The sequence below is a fragment of the Cibotium barometz genome, chromosome 35, assembly GCF_041138505.1.
Source record: "Cibotium barometz isolate CiBa-2024 chromosome 35, ASM4113850v1, whole genome shotgun sequence".
Lineage (NCBI taxonomy): Eukaryota > Viridiplantae > Streptophyta > Polypodiopsida > Cyatheales > Cibotiaceae > Cibotium > Cibotium barometz.
The window spans coordinates 40,757,440-40,776,037 of NC_141080.1; positions in this window are offsets into that span (position 1 = coordinate 40,757,440).

Consider the following 18,598-nt stretch of genomic DNA (forward strand, 5'->3'; position numbering starts at 1 on the left):
TCAAGGAAATCTCCCACATCCTCATTAGGACTACCATAAAACTCTGGATAAGACATCATTTTAACCCCCAAACTTCACCCCAAATCCCAAGAAAAACGCTAGAAACACCTTCCTTCAATCTCCTACTCTGGGGCATACACCCTCGTAAGAGAAATCCCTGAGCAATCCTCAGTGGGGGCACCAGAAAACTGTCGGGAGGCTGGGAAAAGAAGAAATGCCTCTATAGCTACCTACCCAGCAACCTTGGAAGACACAACAAACATAAGGGGCACCACCAGCACAATGCTGGAAACAGAAATTTCTCAAAATACCACACAGAGATACCTCAAAAAAACCCTGTATTCCACAAGCTAATGAAAACCCGCACACTTATCCACAAATAATGCAAAAAAGAAGATCCCTCTTCCACAAATAATGCAAAAAAGAAGATCCCTCTTTCACAAATCAGCTAGCTCCACTCGGCTTCCTTCACTCCCTTCGGCCATGGCTCTCCTTTTACAGCACCTTCACAATCCAAAGCTTCTAAAAAGAAAAACTTTCAAACTCTCCACTTCGCTGCCAGCTTGCTGTCCTGTATGTTCAGCAGCCCTCGCCTCTGCCCTCCTTGTTTCCCAACCTGAGGCTCTCTCTCTCTTTCTTCACCTTTGCTCTGCTCAACGACCCAAGAGACCTTTCTCTTTGTTCACAAGGCGGCTATATCCCTTCTCCTTGCTGCTGTACTCCAGCCAAGCTGTTTTTTCCACAAGGCGGCTCCACGCTACGCTCCCCAGAGCCCTTGACGGCCACCGTTTGCTGACGACTAGCCCTTGTACCCAAATGGCTATTTGCACTGTGCTCCCTTCACACCAGGCGGCTGCTTTCTCTGTCTCGCTGACCACACCGGTGCACCCAGCAGCTACCACACCAGCCGACACTTCACACTCGTCCCCTTGGCGACCACCACGCCTTCTCGCCAGCTCTGTAGTAGAGTCACCTTTGAGCACCAGGCGGCTCCTATCCTTCTTTATGCTGTCTGTTGTGCAGCGCCTTTTGAAGGGAGACTCCCTTCTGGACGGCGACCAGTCCACTCTTCACGCCCGTCAGAGTCACCCTCTGCACTTGTCAGCAGCACCACCCGACTATCTCCACAAGGCTCTCCTCTGTCCCTTTTGCACCTACAAGTCCATTCCTACCTTCTACTCGGCGACCCGGGCTATGGCGACCAACTTCTCCACGCTGTCGTGGCTACAGAATTCCCCCCGATGCTTCACCCACACAAGGCGGCTGCTTTTTTTTTCTGCACCCTGACGACCCTCAGCAAAAACGATCTCTTTTCCACCAACGTCCCTCACGAGGCGGTCACCTCCTCGCTTCCTCGCTAGCTTCTAGACGACGTGCTGGCAGCCACCAAGGCTTCCACATGGCCCACAAGTTGGCCACACTTAATGTATATATATTTTAATTATTTTCCAAAGCCTGACTAATGGCTACCATCCCTCTCATTACCTTGCTTTCCGGGTGAACATGCCACGCCCATAACCTTCCAAAACCACAAGAGCTGCCTACGTCCATAATCATCAGCATCATCATTACTAAGACACGGCCATTTCCCAGCCATACTTCAATGCCTATCAAGGCCTTCATCAAGATCTTTTTAAACACCAGAATTCACACAAATACCACGTCTCATCACCATGGCTATTATGCCCAAACCCTCTGCAATGTGGAGACATACGGCCATTCCAAACCTGAAAGACCCTCCAAACTCAAGCATAAGAGCAATTTATATTTTGCTGGCGTCCCTTGTAGATTTCAATATTTACAGTCTAAATTGGGCTCTCTTCACATAACCAGCATATGTACATCCATTTCTATCATGAGCTCATCATCAAAGCCCCAATCATTGACATCCTCATACTCTTCCACCTCTTATTTACACACATCCAAGACACCTTCTTGACAAATAAAAAGCTCATACAATAAAAACTTCAAGTCTCCAGCAGCTGCTCCAAAGAAAAATGCATGCACTAACTCACTCGAAAGCCATTCAGTCTGTACATTTGCGAGGGCATTCAGGGCAAAGTTTTATTGCACACCATGCATCCCATATGTACACGGACGCAAAACACCTTTACAGAATTTTGCCTGACACTTCGCTCCTTGAGGACTGAGTATAAATGGTTCGTGCTGCTCAATCTCCCCGAATGGATGGACAACTTTCACTTGTCCCCACATCTTCCAAAGGAGGTCCTGCGCATGCTAAGCTTTATGAAGAAGAAGATCTTGACTGAATTGATTGTAATTACAATTGTGGCTTATTAGCCATTGTAGTTCCAAAGCATAAATGAGGACAAATTTAGCTTAATTAACTTACTTCTAGTATTGCACCAGAATCAATCGAGAAATATTTTGTTTCCATCCACTATCATAAAGTTTAATTAACTTACTTCTAGTATTGCACCAGAATCAATCGAGAAATATTTTGTTTCCATCCACTATCATAATTATATAGTTGTCTTTGAAAGCCAAGGAGAGTTGTTTGCAAATTGAGGAGAGAGAGTGGATTATGCTAGTGTTGATGGTTGTTTAGTGTTGCCCCACTACTGGATTGCAATGAAGCTTGGCTAGCTATAGAGGCATTTTAGATTGAAGGCCAAGTCTCACATGTTTTGGTGCCCCCACTGAGTACAAAAGAGATTTTTTTTAGAGCTTTGATAAGCAAGTTGGAGTCCACTTGCAAGTCAACTCAAAACCTAAGATGGTGCAGGTATGAAATGTTCAAAGGAGAGAAAGGTTAGGATGTGGACAAATTTCTATAAGAAGAATAGAATTAGCAACCCTTAGCAACAATAGAGATGAAGATGCCTATAAGTTAAGGATGGTGGGATTTCTCTTGGAAGAAGCAGCTAGAGATGTGGTTGTAGAAGAGGAAAAGGGTAATTGGGAGCGGCTAAGGAATGCTTGGAGAAGGAAATATGGGAAAGATGATTGATAAATTCATGGATCAAGATCCCTAATGAATCAACTATCTAATTAGATCCTAATCTTGATCTAATCCTACATTAATGACAACACTAATCTAAGGTGGATAAAAATGAACAATATTCATGGTGATAAGTGTGTGCTAATTAAGTTTAGACTCAAGTTCAGTTCAAGATGGAAACTTTTACTCATAAAAAGACTTGAGATGTTGGGCTTGTATTCCAATGCTTCAAATGTCCTCCTTTTATATGAGAAAAGTACAACAAAGCTATGATAGCTCATTAACTTGGCTAGGTGACTTGGCACTCTAGCATCACTCATTTCAACACCCCCCCTTGATGCTAGATTGGGTACAATTTTTAGGCTTTCACTCTTTCTCTCTCTCCCCTTGTGCTAGGCTACTTTGGCCTTTATGCTACTTTGGCATCATAGCTACTTTGGCTATGAATTTTAGCTTGAGTGCAACATATGGCCTCATAGGCTGATTACATCACACTTTTTGTAGAGACAAGAGGGGTGAAAAGTACAATGGTTCTTTCTCTAGAAGAGCACGTCTTCAGTTGGGACAGCTTTGGCCTCGATGTAGTTTGCGTGCTTCTTTTTTTGATAGCAATCTTCTTCTAGGTGACCAATTTTTCCACAATAGTCACAAACAAGCTTTAGTTTATCTTTATTGCGACATTCATTCTTGGTATGACCAAGTTTTCCACAATGATAGCATCTTGGAAGTTGAGATGTTGATTGATTTGTCCTTTGAAATCTATCACCCTTTGTATACAATGCTTGCTCACTTGAATGTGATTTGAATGACTCTTTATATTTGAATTTGGATTCTTGTTCAAAAAGTAGAGATGATTCTACATCTTGAAGTTTAGTGTTGGGCACATTTTCAATTGTAGCAACAATTGATTCATAAGGTTCTTTGTCAACACTTTTTAGCAATACAGCAATAGATTCATCTTTCTCAGTGACTTTCTTTAATGCACTAAGTTGTTGTTTAATACCTTTGAATTTAATGATGTGTTATGCCATGGTCTCTGTCTCCTTCTTGTCAAGCTTGTAGAACTACATGAGAAGGTTGATCTTTGAGCTCTTTGAGTCGGTGCCGAAAATCTTGTTAAGTTCCTGCCATATCAACTTGGCATCCTTGATGCCAGCAATGTGACTAATCACATCATCACCAAGATTTTGAGCAATGAGGCCCAACGCTTTGTTGTTTTGAAGTGGCTCAACCTCCACTTCTTCATCCTTAATAAGGTGCCAAATCCCCTTATTACGCATAAGCAAGTACATGGTCTTGCTTTGCCATGTGACAAAACCATCACCATTGAATCTTGAGACGACTTCTACATGCTCCATGATTGGAAGGGGGTCTTACCTTGAGCCTTGATTTTGAGCAATGAGGCCCAACGCTTTGTTGTTTTGAAGTGGCTCAACCTCCACTTCTTCATCCTCAATAAGGTGCCAAATCCCCTTACGCATAAGCAAGTACATGGTCTTGCTTTGCCATGTGACAAAACCATCACCATTGAATCTTGCAAACGACTTCTACATGCTCCATGATTGGAAGGGGGTCTTACCTTGAGCCTTGATTTTAGTGCTCAGGTAGTGTCTAACCCTTTTATAAGTGATTACAAATTATATGCTAGAGATAAACTCAATGCGGTGAAAAAATCACTTAAGTTGAGCAATGCAAGTGGTTAAGATTTAATGCAGGAGAGTGGAATGCTTTTGAATGGCAATGACAAATCTTCAAGGCTTAAATCATTCCTAATTTTTCAACCTTGAAGCTCTAATTCACTAACCATTTGCTAATTATATAGTAATTATGCTTAATTTGTATAATTAGAGAGGACAAGAATTGGAGGATGAAATTGGGCTTATGGGAAGCAAGTTTGATGGGGCTTTTATAGTAGCTAGATTCTCATTGATGGTAATCAAAGGCCCAGCCCAATAACCACACCAATCTGTGGCACAAAACGTAAAATTTATGCTAATCTTCACGAGACTGGTTTTTTCACTCTCTCGTATACTAAACCATTACACCTGGGATTTGGACTATAGAGCTCTTGTACCAAGCACTAACTAAACCTAGAAGGGATTCGTCTGGTTTTGCATAGAGACTTCGAATGGGACGAAATAGGGGCAGCGGTTGTATAGCAAAAAACAGCCTACATAGTAAAGATCTCTCTAATTCCTTTGGTATAGTGCTTAGTAATGAGCTCAAGAGCCTCCCTTCAAGAAGAATTTGGAAATGGTTTATGGAGTAGGCAATTCCAAGCTTGGAAATTTGGAGCCACAAGTGAGGTGAGTAGATAGGGTGAGATTAGTGAAGAGGGAAGATGAGTAATGATGAGATTAAGCTAAAGAGAGATTAGAGAAAGCTAGAGCTAAGCTAATGGGGAGCTTAAACCAAGCTCTGATACCATGAAATTCATGGATCAATCTCCCTAATGATAATCAACTATCTAATTAGATCCTAATCTTGATCTAATCTTACACTAATGACAACAATAATATAAGGTGGATAAAAATGAACAATACTCATGGTGATGAGTGTGTGCTAATTAAGTTTAGACTCAAGTTCAGCTAGGTTACAAGATGGAAACTTGTACTCATAAAAAGACTTGAGATGTTGTGCTTGTATTCCAATGCTTCAAATGTCCTCCTTTTATATGAGGAAAGTACAACAAAGCTATGATAGCTCATGTGGGATAACTTGACTAGGTGACTTGGCACTCTAGCATCAGTCATTTCAACAATGATAGCCCAGAAGACCTTTGGAGAGATCTCAGTAAGTTGTATCAAGGGGAAGAGGAAGAGATTGTAGCCTTTGTGTGTGAGTAGATTTGAAGGGGTCTGGAGAAGGATCTTTAGGGTTTTGGGCGAGAATCATGTGCCACCAAACTTCTTGAAGAAAGATTTATAAAATTGTTGCATGGAGCTATTAAGGAACAAGTAGAGTTTAAGGATCCAGACACCTATGCTGCAAAGGCAGTAAGGATGGCCACAGATTAGTGGAGGAAGAAGGTGAGGAAACAAGAGCTGGCTCGAAAGGAAAGGGAGGCATGCATGCAAATTAGATATGACCGTGGGTCATGTGGGCACATAGTGGAGCTTGTGGCCATGCATGTAGAAAGGGAGCTTCGTGTGGAGGCTCCAAGGATTGTAGAGCCGGATAGAGTACATGATGGTCTGCATCAGAAGATTAAAAGGTTGATCGAGAAAATTGGAAATATTAATTTTTCTATGCAGATTATTCAAAACCAGGGAGAAGACCACAAGGAGAGAGGACACAAAGGAATCAAATGGAGCACTTCCAATGCTACAATTGTGGAGAGAGGTGCCATATAGCTCCTCAATGTCCTAAACAAAGGAGAGAGCTAGGAGGTATGTATCCTATCATTCAAAGGCAAGAAGGTAATAGGGGTGTTGGGGGATGCAGGTAATGGGAATTAGGTGCCAGTGCAAGGACAAACATAACATCAAGGTCCTTTGGGTAATGCGAATGTACTCGAAGCCATTGTGGAAGAGGAAGATGAGGCTAATGTGTTGGCCAATAAGAGGACAAGGATGCAGAGGTTAGAGTCTAAGGATGCAGGTAAAGAAATAAGAGCCAAAAAGAAGAGAGAGAAGGGAAAGGCAACCATTAGCAGCCAAGTAGGGAAAGGCCAGAGCTAGAAGAAGGAAGATTGGCATGGATGACTTCCGATTGGGTGAGGCGGAATCCCCTTATAATATATTGGCTGATGTAAAACACGAGAAGGGTGATATCACCTATGGTCAGCTTTTACAATTGAACTCAAGAATAAGGAGACAATGGCACAAGCTTGCAAGTGTTAGACGAGTTAGATTTAAGGTGCCAGAGTCTAATGTGGTTCAATTGAGTAGGGTTTCTAATGTTTTGCCTACTGTTGATGTTTGGGTTCATGGCAGGAAGGTGAGAAAAGTTTACATTAATGGAGGATCTCAGGTGTGTGTCATGACTGAAGAAACTATGCATAACCTCAGATTGGAGGTGACTAGAAAGTCTATCTTTAGTGCATCTTTTAGTGCATAACCTCGAGTTGGAGGTAACTCGAAATTCCCGTCTTCACTGCATAACCTTGGATTGGAGGTGACTGGAAAGTCTATCTTCAGTGTGAAGATGTCCAACAGCTTGAAGGTGAAGTTTCTTGGTGTGGTTGAGGGTATGGAGTTAAATGTTCTTGGTCAAAGAGTGGTAATTGATATGCATGGTGATGCTAGCAGGGGTTGGGGCATATCCCATCATTTTAGGAAGGCCTTGGCTAATTGCTGTGAAGTCAAGGTAGGATTGGTATAGAGGTTGCATTGATTTGTTTGTTTATAGGGAAAAGAGGATAAGATATGATTTAAAGACTGGCAAGATTTTGAAAGTTGGAGAGAAGTCGGAGTCAGATGTAGGGGTTGATTCAACCTCCCTTTTGATAGTTATGATGCTTATTCTACAGGGTCCTCTTGAACAAAGCTAATCATGATCCAGGGTTGGATCAAAGCTTGTTGAAGCTTGAAGGCAGACATATGTGGGATGCATGTAGCTAATCATATGACTAAAGAAGCTCATTTTCAAGGTGAGAAGACCAATGTACCGAAAGCTAAGTTAATCAAGATACTTGCTAGTGATCTGACTAGTGAGGAAAGAGAGCAATATGGAGCTTTGTTTGACAGGTATCCCAAGATTTTTACCAAGGATTATAGTCAAATGAGAGGTACTTCCAATGTGGTTCATGAGATAAAGTTGAAAGAGGGAGCAAAGCCAGTAGCATAGAAGTTAAGAAGGTTGGGTACTATTCAAAAATAGGTTTTAGAGGCAGATTTCTCTAAGGCTTGTTTCACGTACCCTATTGAGATGATGCAGAATGTCTTTCCTTCGTGGTCATTGTTGTTGAGATATCGCGCTCATCTAGTGAGGCGGTGGACACTGATGACCCGCCTGGGGGATAGGCCCCACACTTACAGCATTGGCATGGTTGGTGAGATCATGGGTGATATGCGGCCAGTGGGATGCAAGGCTGTGTGACAGTCATTCTAGAGACTGGCATAGCTATAGTGCCAGCTCATTTAGTTGGGTTCACACTATAGAGAACCCTAGTATGTATTTGGGGTTGAGTACCTTTTCATAGGTGTGTACTCTTATCTTTGTATATGGTGTGTTGAGTGTTGAGTGAAGAAGAAGAAGATTTTCAGCCTCTCACCTTGTGTGCTCTCTATTAGGGTTTTGTGAGCGTGTGTGTGCTTGCAAGAGCTCAAGCTCTCTTCTCCCCTGCATCTTTGTGCCTAAAAAGGGTAATAAGTGAAGGGTTTGTATGGATTACAAACCTCTTAATGCAGCTACAAAGAGGCATCACTATCCCCTTCCTTTCCAGGATGAGATACTAGACGGTGTGGTAGGACATGAGGGATATTCAGTCTATGATGGGTTTAGTGGCTATTTTTAGATTAGAATAGTCCCATAGGATCAAAAGAAGACCAGATTTATCACTCCTTAGGGGGTATTTTGTTAAAAGGTTATGCCTTTTTGGCTTCTCAATGCATATGCCAATTTTCAAAGATGGGTGGATAGGGGCCTTGCTCCTTACATTGGATCCTTTGTTAGATTTTTTATGGGTGACTTTTGTGTTTACAATGGAAGGTGGATGTGAAGAGGCTTGACTCATGTTTGGATGACTTGATGAAGATGGAGCCTAGCTCAATCAAGCTAACTACAAGTTAACAAGAGTCCAAGTTGTACTCTTAGGTCATGAAGTGAGAGTGAGAATGGCATAGCCCCAGATCCTACAAAAGTGGAGAGCTTACTGCAAATGGATAGTCCAAAGTTAACCAAAGAGCTTATGAGTTTTGTCTAAAACTTAGGTATTTATCCAGATCTTTTTGTATGCTTGCAGAACATGTTTACCCTTTGCAAAAGACCAGTCAATGAGATCCATTTATGTGGAATCAAGTAGAAGAGGATGCCTTTGAGAACCTCAAAAACATATGCTTTCTACTATTCCTATCATGATGCCCCCAGATTGGAGCCAGCCATTCTATTTGAGCCTTAGTAATGGAAAGCATGTAGTAGGAGTAGCGCTTATGCAAAAAGGCACAATGCCATCATACATGAGACTCGTCTACTACATTAGCAAGACAGTGAGTGAGATGGAGAGGTCATGGCGGCACAAGGTTGAGTTGCTAATATGGACTCTTGTGCATGCCACTAGGAGGTTGAAATCTTATTTGATTTATAGATCTTTTGTGGTACTTACCTCTTGTAACTTGCTACCTCATGTGATGAGATATCCAAGTGATAACCCGAAGGTGCAGAAGTGGACTATGACTCTGCAAGATTTTGACATGAGCTTCATCAAAGAGGATAGTATGAGAGCTCACATGGCAAACATGCTCACCTACAAGGAAGTCCAAGTTAAACCAAAACTTATTAAAGAAGTTGAAAAGCAAGTTGTCCCTAGTCCTAACATGCATGAAGAGTTGTAGTAGGATATAGATGCAACATTGTTTTTGGATGGAGCATTTAAGAGAAGTATTGGCAAAGAAGGTGCGAGGTTTGTTTTTATTGACAAGCAAGGGAAAGAGCTATGGTTTGGTAGTCAAGAGATACAAGTAAAAAGCAACAATGAGGCCAAATATTTCAGCCTCTATTTGGGTCTTGAAGAGCGCAGAAGGAGAGAGGTTAATTGTAAAAGGTGATGCCATGCTTTTCATAAGGTAGGTACATGGCACTTGGAAGGTTAACAAAGATGAGATGAAGGGCAAGGTAAGAAGGCCTCTTAACAGTTTTCAAGCTTTTCAAATATGACATGTGTCCAGGAATGATAACAAGGGAGCTCATGAGTTGCCAGAGCAAGGTTTTATCAAAGATGTGCATGCTATGGTGATCCATGAGCCTTTGTATCAAGGTAGAGAGTCTCTTTATGAGGAAGAGCATGTTCTTCTTACAAGTTTTGCAAGGAAGAGCTTGGATTCTTAAAGAGGAGAGCAATTGTCAAGAGAGCCATGAGGTATGTGTTGATTGGTAATGATCACCTTTATCACAAAGGAACTAATGGTATTCTGAGGAGAGTTTTATGTCAAGATGAGATCTAGGATTTATTGAAAGCTTTCCATGAGGAGGGATGTAGAGGCCATTATGGAGCTGACATCACAAAGAGAAAAATCTTACATCCAAGCTTATGTGGCCAAGCATGAACAAAGACATTAATCATTGGTGCAGAAGTTATCATGAGTGCCAAGCTTTTCAAAAAAGGGTTTTAATTCCAGAGCCTATGCACCATATTTTGAGCTATGGAGAATTTGAGAATTGGGGTATGGATGCTACTAGACCTCTTCCAAGGACTAGAAACAACAAGCATTACATTATCACTGCAATAGACTACCTGACTAGGTGGCCAGAAGCCAAAGTAACAAGCAGTGCCACAAAATTCATTTATGAGATGGTTTGTTGTCATTTTCCACAATACTCTATTTCATATGTTATTACCATACAAAGAAAGACTTCTAATATAGAAAGCCATTGACCCAATATTCTTTATACATCATCATGCCATGTGGCAACTCCTTTTCCACATTCTTTTATGTGGCTCTCACCATTCACCCAATATATTATGTGGCTCTCACCATTCACCCAATATATTATGTGGCATTCTTATCTTTCCACAATATCTTGTACCTCGGGTGCATTCACACACTCAACCATGTGAACTAATCATCTCTCAATTTGACCAACTCATCCCTCACCCCCAATAATTTGGCATTGCCAATCTCAACATTCCCCCTCAATGCAAATTGGAGTGTTCAACAAGTGTGTGTGCATGTATCTAGCCAGCCTAGACACCTCAAGTCTATTTTGAGCACCGTTTTGTTCTGGAAAAACCACCAAGTGCTTTTTGGACACCCATGTGCCCAGGAGAAGGAATCAACCCATAAAGTGTGATACCTATGCATGCACACCACATTACATCCATTTCGAGCACCCATGGGCTCGGGTAGGGGACCCTCATAACATGGGTGAGAAAATATATAATACATTTCATGCATTCAGGCAAGGGTAGGGCACCCGTCTCAAAAAAAAGATCATCCATGGCTTTTCCTAAGCCAATATAGGGTGCAGAAGAAATACACTTATATTTTGCATGTCTAAAACATGCCATGGTAGAGGGGTTTTCAAAAGTGCAAGTGCACCACAAAAATGTGCTAAGGTATATGCCATTACAAAATATATATATATATATATATATATATATATATCCATAATGGCCATCCATTTACACACCAAAAAAATTTGAGGCTAAGGGTTTAACCCTTTGGATTTTAAGACCCACAGACGAGGAATAAATCTCAACACGCCGTCATCTTCCTCTTCACATCTCCCCCTCCACGAACAGCGTATGGTCCTCCTCAGCGTAGCCTCACCTTCATTCATGGAACTCCTCGCCATGTCAGCGGTGAATTTGCATGCTAAGCAACACACCATGCTTGAGGGATTCCCGCCTCTTGATTACACAAAACTGCTACCAGTTGTCGCTAATATCTCTCTTGTGCTCTTGCACTTCTCCTTGTGGTAGGATGTCAACGTAGCTCTACAACTACATCCTTTCTAACACAAAACCACTCTTCTCTTTGGAGTATCCTCTTGCAATCGTCAAACCTTCTTCAAGAGGTTTACATAGCCATCATCATGGCCTATTGTGGCTCACAATTTGCATGCTTCTCTTCTTTGCATGCAACGTTTCCGAGGGTGCTTTCACAGATTTCTTTCTAGAAACCAAAGATGCTAAAACCATCGTGTAAGCCTTCCATGGCTTCCACACCATTTTTCTCATCTTCCATGAGCAATTTGAGCTAGCACATCTCCATTTTTGGTGTGCTTAAGATAGGCTCCATCCTCAGCACATGACTGCTTATCCCTTGCTTGGACAAGCTTGAACCTTCTCTTGCTCTTTTCCCAAGTGCAAAGAAGACTTTGAGGCAAAACCTTCTCATGCTCTTTTCCCACCTCTTTTGAACCAAAAACTTTGAGGCAAAACTATAAAACCAAGCTTATCTTGAGACACCATTGTCTCCTTGGTAGCTTCCTTCTTGACAATGTAGACTCCAAAGGTCTTCATATTGTTGAAATCTCCATTTTCAGCTGTGTAGGCAACTTCATGATCTCTCCAATCACCAACAACGTAATATCTCTCCAAATGCAATACTAATGGCAAATAGTGTGCTTAATTTTTTTCATAATAAAATAAAAATAATGCTTAATAAAATAACCTCATAAACAAGAAAACTATACATAGATATGTACCATGATCAAGAGCCCGTCCTAGCTGTGATACCATGTTGAAGATCCTACTATAGGATTGATCATGGGTGATTAGAAACGTATTAAGCATAAAATATGGTGGTTTAAACCACACCAAAAAATCCATGAGAGAGAGAGAGAGAGAGAGAGTAGCACACTCAACAATACTCTATTGCATATATTGTTACCATACAATGAAACGCTTCTAATATAGAAAGCTATTGACCCAATCTTCTTTACACATCATCATGCCATGTGACAACTCCTTTTTCACATTCTTTAATGTGTCTCTCACCATTCACCCAATATATTATGTGGCATTCTTATCTTTCCACAATAGCTTGCACCTCTAGGATGCATTCATGTACTCAACCAAATAACCCAAGATTTAGTTTACATTGCACATTTCAGCACCTTTGGAGCTGGTTACTGATCAAGGAAGAGAGTTTAGGGATGATGTGCTGAAAGATCTTGCCATGAAGCTGGATATAAAGCACAGGTTTACTACTCCTTATCACCCCTAGTGCAATGGGCTTGTGGAGAGTTTTAATGGTGTCTTGCAGAAATTACTATTCAAGCTAGTGGAGGACCATCCAAATGATTGGGATGTGAATTTGGATAGGGCTTTGTGGGCATACAGTGTGTTAGAGAAGAATGCTACAAGATTTACTCCCTATCATTTAGTTTATGGGTGAGGAGTGTGTTGCGAGTTAATATTATGTTTCCTTCACTTGAATTTATTTTGCAGCATAATTTGGCATAAGAAGAATAAGAGAAGAGGAGGTGGAGCAGTCTACACTCTCTTCTTTTGGATAGAGAGGAAGCTATCAAATGGTATGAAAAAACTAGTCAGAAAAGGATTAGAGCATTCACAATGAGAAGCTGGGCGCAACAAAGACTTAGAAGGTATGCTTGTGTTGAGGTACAACAATTCTCTTGATACCACATTCCAAACTAAGTTTAAAGTAAAGTGGTGCATGAAGCTTTTTCTAATGGGAGCTACCATTTGAAGGATCTTAATGGCTAGTTGCATTTAAGCAAAGAGTCAATGGCTTGCGATTAAATCCATACCACATCAGGGTTATGTAGAGCAGACAAGACAAGGTGAAACACTCAAAAGTGTTTCACAATAGCGTTGGCGCAATATGTGATAGGTTTTTTTGTGCTCCGTACAAATGATATCTCTACAACTCCCAAAGTGGGAGTCTAGGCTTGGTTGTGCTTGTTTATGGATTTGTGTGGCTTAGTTTTGTTGGTGTGCGACAATGATTTGAATTTGTTGTGTATTTTTGCATATCATCTTCTTATTATATAAATATAGCATGGTTGTCTCAGTGTGCTTGAGATGGTCTGAGTCTTTTTGTGCAAGCTTGGGAAGTGATGACACAAACATTCTCTCTCTCTCTCTTTCCTTACTTGAATTTTGCTACTCATCATCCTTGGAAGCAGCAAATGATGGAGTACTTGAGGTAAGGCAGCAGGGAAGGTGATAGGAGATGGCAGCTAGTGCACTTATTGATGATGGGTGTGATAGCAACCTCATGTGGAGAAGGACATTGTCACATATGGGAACATGGGATCCTCTTGATTGATGGGCAAAGGGTAGAGCCAATTGCTTTCAGTGGTGAGGAGGGTATTACAAGCATTTATTATTGATCGTCGGCATTCATGTTGGAAAGATCATAATCTCATAGGCACAACTCTAATTGTATCTGATGCCTATATTTATGCTTTGTATGATGGTGGAACCTAGTATAAGCCTTGAGCTATGTGCCTTTTCTGACTGAGAGAGCTAGTGTTTGAGAGGTCTTTGGGTGAGTTGGTGTGCTATCATAGCAACAAGGGCTAACATTTATAAGAGGTAAAGATTATTTATAAGGTATTGACCTTAGTTAGCCCAAAAACTTGAAGAGAACTGCAGTCGGCTTCAGCCTTCTGGCACATCTGAGCAAGGAAAGGGGATCCACTTGTGCAGAAGAGAGGCCAAGTGGCTACACTTTCCTTGGTCTGAATTTGGCAAGCGTGTGTATTAGTAGAAGCTGCAGGCGATAGAGTGAGCAGTTATAAAACGGCAAGGAGGGTTTGTGATGGAAGGCCAGCCGTCATTGAGGAGGTTGAGGTGCTGCCATTTTGATTTCAAAGAGAAGCTGAAGACCTTGAGCTATTGTTTCTAACTGTGCAAGAGAGAGAAGAAGACTGCAATCGGCTCAAAAGTAGAGGAGAAATGCCTTGTCATGCATGAGAAGGAGAGGCTGACCGAGGAGATACTGTCATGCTGTGGTTCTGATTCTGACGTGCTGCTCATCAAAATCATGTCCTCTAATCCAAAATATGTGGAGAACCTTGCTTTCTATTGGCAAATCAATTCATTCTACTAAAAGGCGTGCCATAGAAGCTTCAAGAGAGAAGTTGCCTTTGGCCGTGTAAGAGAAGGAGCTATTGCTGTAGATTTTCTAAGCAGAAGACTGAGTATACTTCAGTGCTTGGCCTCATGTGTTTCATTTCTAAAGCGTATACCTAATCTCTATAAAGATAGTGATGTACTTGACAAGGAGATGTTGCTGGAATTAGCTCATTAAAACAAGTAAAGAGTAGATAAAGGAAGTGGATGGGTAGTTGTTGTTGCTAATTGATAGAGAGAAAGAGTGTGCAAGCCAAGGGTCAAAGTCTTGACATTAGGGCATCTTGGTGGTCTTTTGTGGGTTTATACAAGACAAGTGGAGTGGAGGACTTGTGAAGTAGGCATCTGAAGTTCTCTTAAAGCTTTTTCAACTGGTGAATTGGATCTCTTTTCAATTTGAAAGACCAAGTGGAGGTGAAACTGTCTCAATAGCTTCTTCAATTGCTGTTGCCCGTTACTGTGAGTTGGTGTGAGAGAGGAAACACCTCTTTTCCTATCTTCATACCTTCATTTTCCTATCTTCATACCTCTTTTCCTATCTTCATACCTTCATTTTGAAGTACCAAAGTCATTGTGGAGAAGGGTTATGTCCTGACCTTGTCTATATAGTGACAAGTCTATATGTCTAATAGCTATGTACCAAATTTCTTGTGTTGTGAATACCGTGTGGTGGTATCTTGTTGTCATCAATTTTTAAGAAAGTCTATGAGTTGTGGAAACCATACATCATAATCATTGTATAATCTTTTTGTCACTTTGTAAAAATCATTGTACCTTTGTGTGAGAGTGAGACAGGGGAAGTTGAGAGGGTTTTCTTGGAAAGTTGGCATGTGTTGCCCCAAGTTAGAGTGAGTTCAAAAGTTATTCTTCTTTGATTGATTGTATAGTCTAGCTGGGTTTGAGATTAGTTTGAAATCAGCACAAGTATCACACACATTTGATCTTGCTTCTGGTGTGCTAGTTTATTTGGTGATCAAGATGACTACTATGATTTTGAATTTGGTTCCTGAACCACATATCCAAGACATTGTTTGTGTTATACCTTTGAGGTGCTTGGCTCCTTGAGGAATGAGTATGAATGGTTGATGTTGCTGAAGCTCCCTGAATGGATGGACAACTTCAACTTGTCCCCACATCTGTCCAGAGGAGGTCCTGCATGCTGAGCTTTGTGAGGAAGAAGATCTTACCTCAATTAGTTGTAATTACAATGATGGCTTGTTAGCCATTGTAGCTTCAAAGCATAAATGAAGACAACTTTAGCTTAATTAACTTGCTTCTAGTATTGTACCAAACTCAATTGAAAACTCTTTTGTTTCCATCCACTATCATAAAGTTTCAATTATACAATTGTCTTTGAAAGCCAAGGAGAGTTGTTTGCAAAATGAGGAGAGAGAGTGGATTGTGCTGGTGTTAGTGGTTGTTTAGTGTTTCCCCACTACTAGATTGGAGTGAATCTTAGCTAGCTATAGAGACATTTCATATTAAAGCCCAAGTCTCACAATGGTATACTGGGTTATTGGTCAACTGTATGCTACTTAGGTCATGACAACGGCCCTATCCACGAGCTCACAAAGTGATAATGCACTTTAATATGTTTCATGAATCCTAGCATAGTATACTAGGTTATTAGCCAACTGTATGCTACTCATATTGTCATAATAAATGACAGCGGCTATATCCACAAGCTCACCTATATCACCAAGTAGCTTTTAAAACCAACCTACATCATAAGGTGCCATAGCAGCACCCTGTACTCTGCCTCCATACTCAACGCGGCAATTGTCGACTATTTCTTGCTACTCCACCTCACAATAGCACTCCTAAAAAAAAAACATAAAGCCACTATGGTAGATAATGGGATTCTAACCCATGTTTTCAAATTCACAATCTGACACTCTCACCCATTGAGTTATACCGCCCTTGGGGATAGCTCCTTGCCCCTTTAGATTTAGAAGGGGCATGTCCTTGAAATCAATTCAAACACATCCATAATCACTATCAGATTTGAACTAATAACCTAGAATATATTCAAAGTCTATCATCTCTTGTTTTACCAATTCCACCAAGCAAGTATGCTCATTATCGATAACCCTTTGAAATTGAATAGATTGTAATTATATCGTGTTTACCATTTTCACTATGAGAGCAAATGGGGGAAGTAAAGCTCTTTTGAGAGAGAATGGATCAAATCTCTTACTACTCTACCCAACCCACTCAAGCCCTCATCTGCCACTTTCTTATCTAGACACCCCAGCTCCGCTAGATGGAGCTTGCTTTGGACTTGGCCAAACCCATGGTTCTTTACTAAGGGTTCTTAGCAAGCAGGAGGGATTAAGGTGACCATGCCGACCCAGAGCAGCAACCCTATGTTGCTAGCTCAAGGTCGCCTACACTTTTTTGTGTTCTTATCACATCAATACTTTATTTTGCCTTCTCTTCAAATCACCGGTGTGTTCACATAGCATAGTCTTGTGTATAGCCTCTAGAGACATGGGACCCGCCATGGTGCTTTCACCTCTCGCCTATCGAAGTGATGTTCTTTTGCTTGGTAGGAGGAACAAGTGTCTAGAGAAGGATTTCCTACTTACATGCTTTTAGCAACTCTTCCCTACCACTGCTTAGATCTCTTGGCTACAACAATACCAGCCCATACCCATGTAGTTGTATCTCTATGCTAGATTCATTAGAAAAGTCTATAATCAATTATGGACTTTATGTACCTAAGAATCAATCTAGTGACATCCAAGTGTGGCTTTCTAGGCACCTGTATAAACTCACACACAAGTCCAACAATCTAGCTCAAGTCTAGCCTAGTAATGGTCACATAGATATCAAGCCACCCACTATGTGCTTGTACATAGTGGGGTCCTCCAAAATCTCACCTGTATCTTAGGAAAGATTTGGGTTCTACTCCAATGGCATTGAAATAGGCTTATAGTATGTTATACCATACTTAGACATGTCCAAGACATATTATCTCGATAACAATAAAATACCATAAGGTAATCTTACCACCTCTATACCCAAGAGATACTACATCTCACCCAAATCCTTCATCTCAAACTTTTGCTTCAAAAGCATCCTGACATCATGTTGTCAGAATCACTATCACTAGTGATAATCAAGTCATCCACATAAATGCCTAATAGCATGCATGATCCCTCTATCTGTCTTTTTCACATAAAGTTAAAAAATTACATTGGATATCTAAAATCCAGTGATAGCAAGATACTCCCCGATCTTGTTTGACCATGCTCCAGGTACCTTCTACAAGCTATACAAGGCTTTATGTAACCTACACATAAAATCCAGGTGTGTCACTCTCATAATCTGGTTTTTTTTATTTTCTACATATCTCAACCACTTACCACCATGATTGGTCATGGTGGTCAATGGTTAGAGGTGCCAGAATCCACATCCTAAACCATTAGGAAAATTTTTGACTTAAATTGGGCCCTTTAAGGATTGCTACACAATCTCTCTCTGAAAAATGGGCTCATAGTGAAATTTTTGCAAATCAACTCAGAAGTGAGCGAAGTTTGGACATTTGGCCATGTCATCACCAAATTTGAGGACCTTGAATATGAAAAATTGCCCCATCATCTTATATATCATTGGAAAGGTCTCGAAGGGTAGATTCCAAATGTCCAAACTCCGCTCACTTTCGAGTTGCATGCCATGTCATCACCAAATTTAGGGACTTCTTGAATATGCAAAATTGCCCATCATGCTATATATCATTGGAAAGGTCTTGAAGGACAGATTCCAAATGTCCAAACTCTATTCACTTCTAAGTTGATTTGCAAAAATTTCACCCCATGAGTCCATTTTTGTGGAGAGAGAATGTGTAGTGATCCTTAAAGGGCCCAATTTGAGTCCAAGTTTTCCTTAATGATCTTTAGATCCTTACATATCTCTTTTTATGGAAC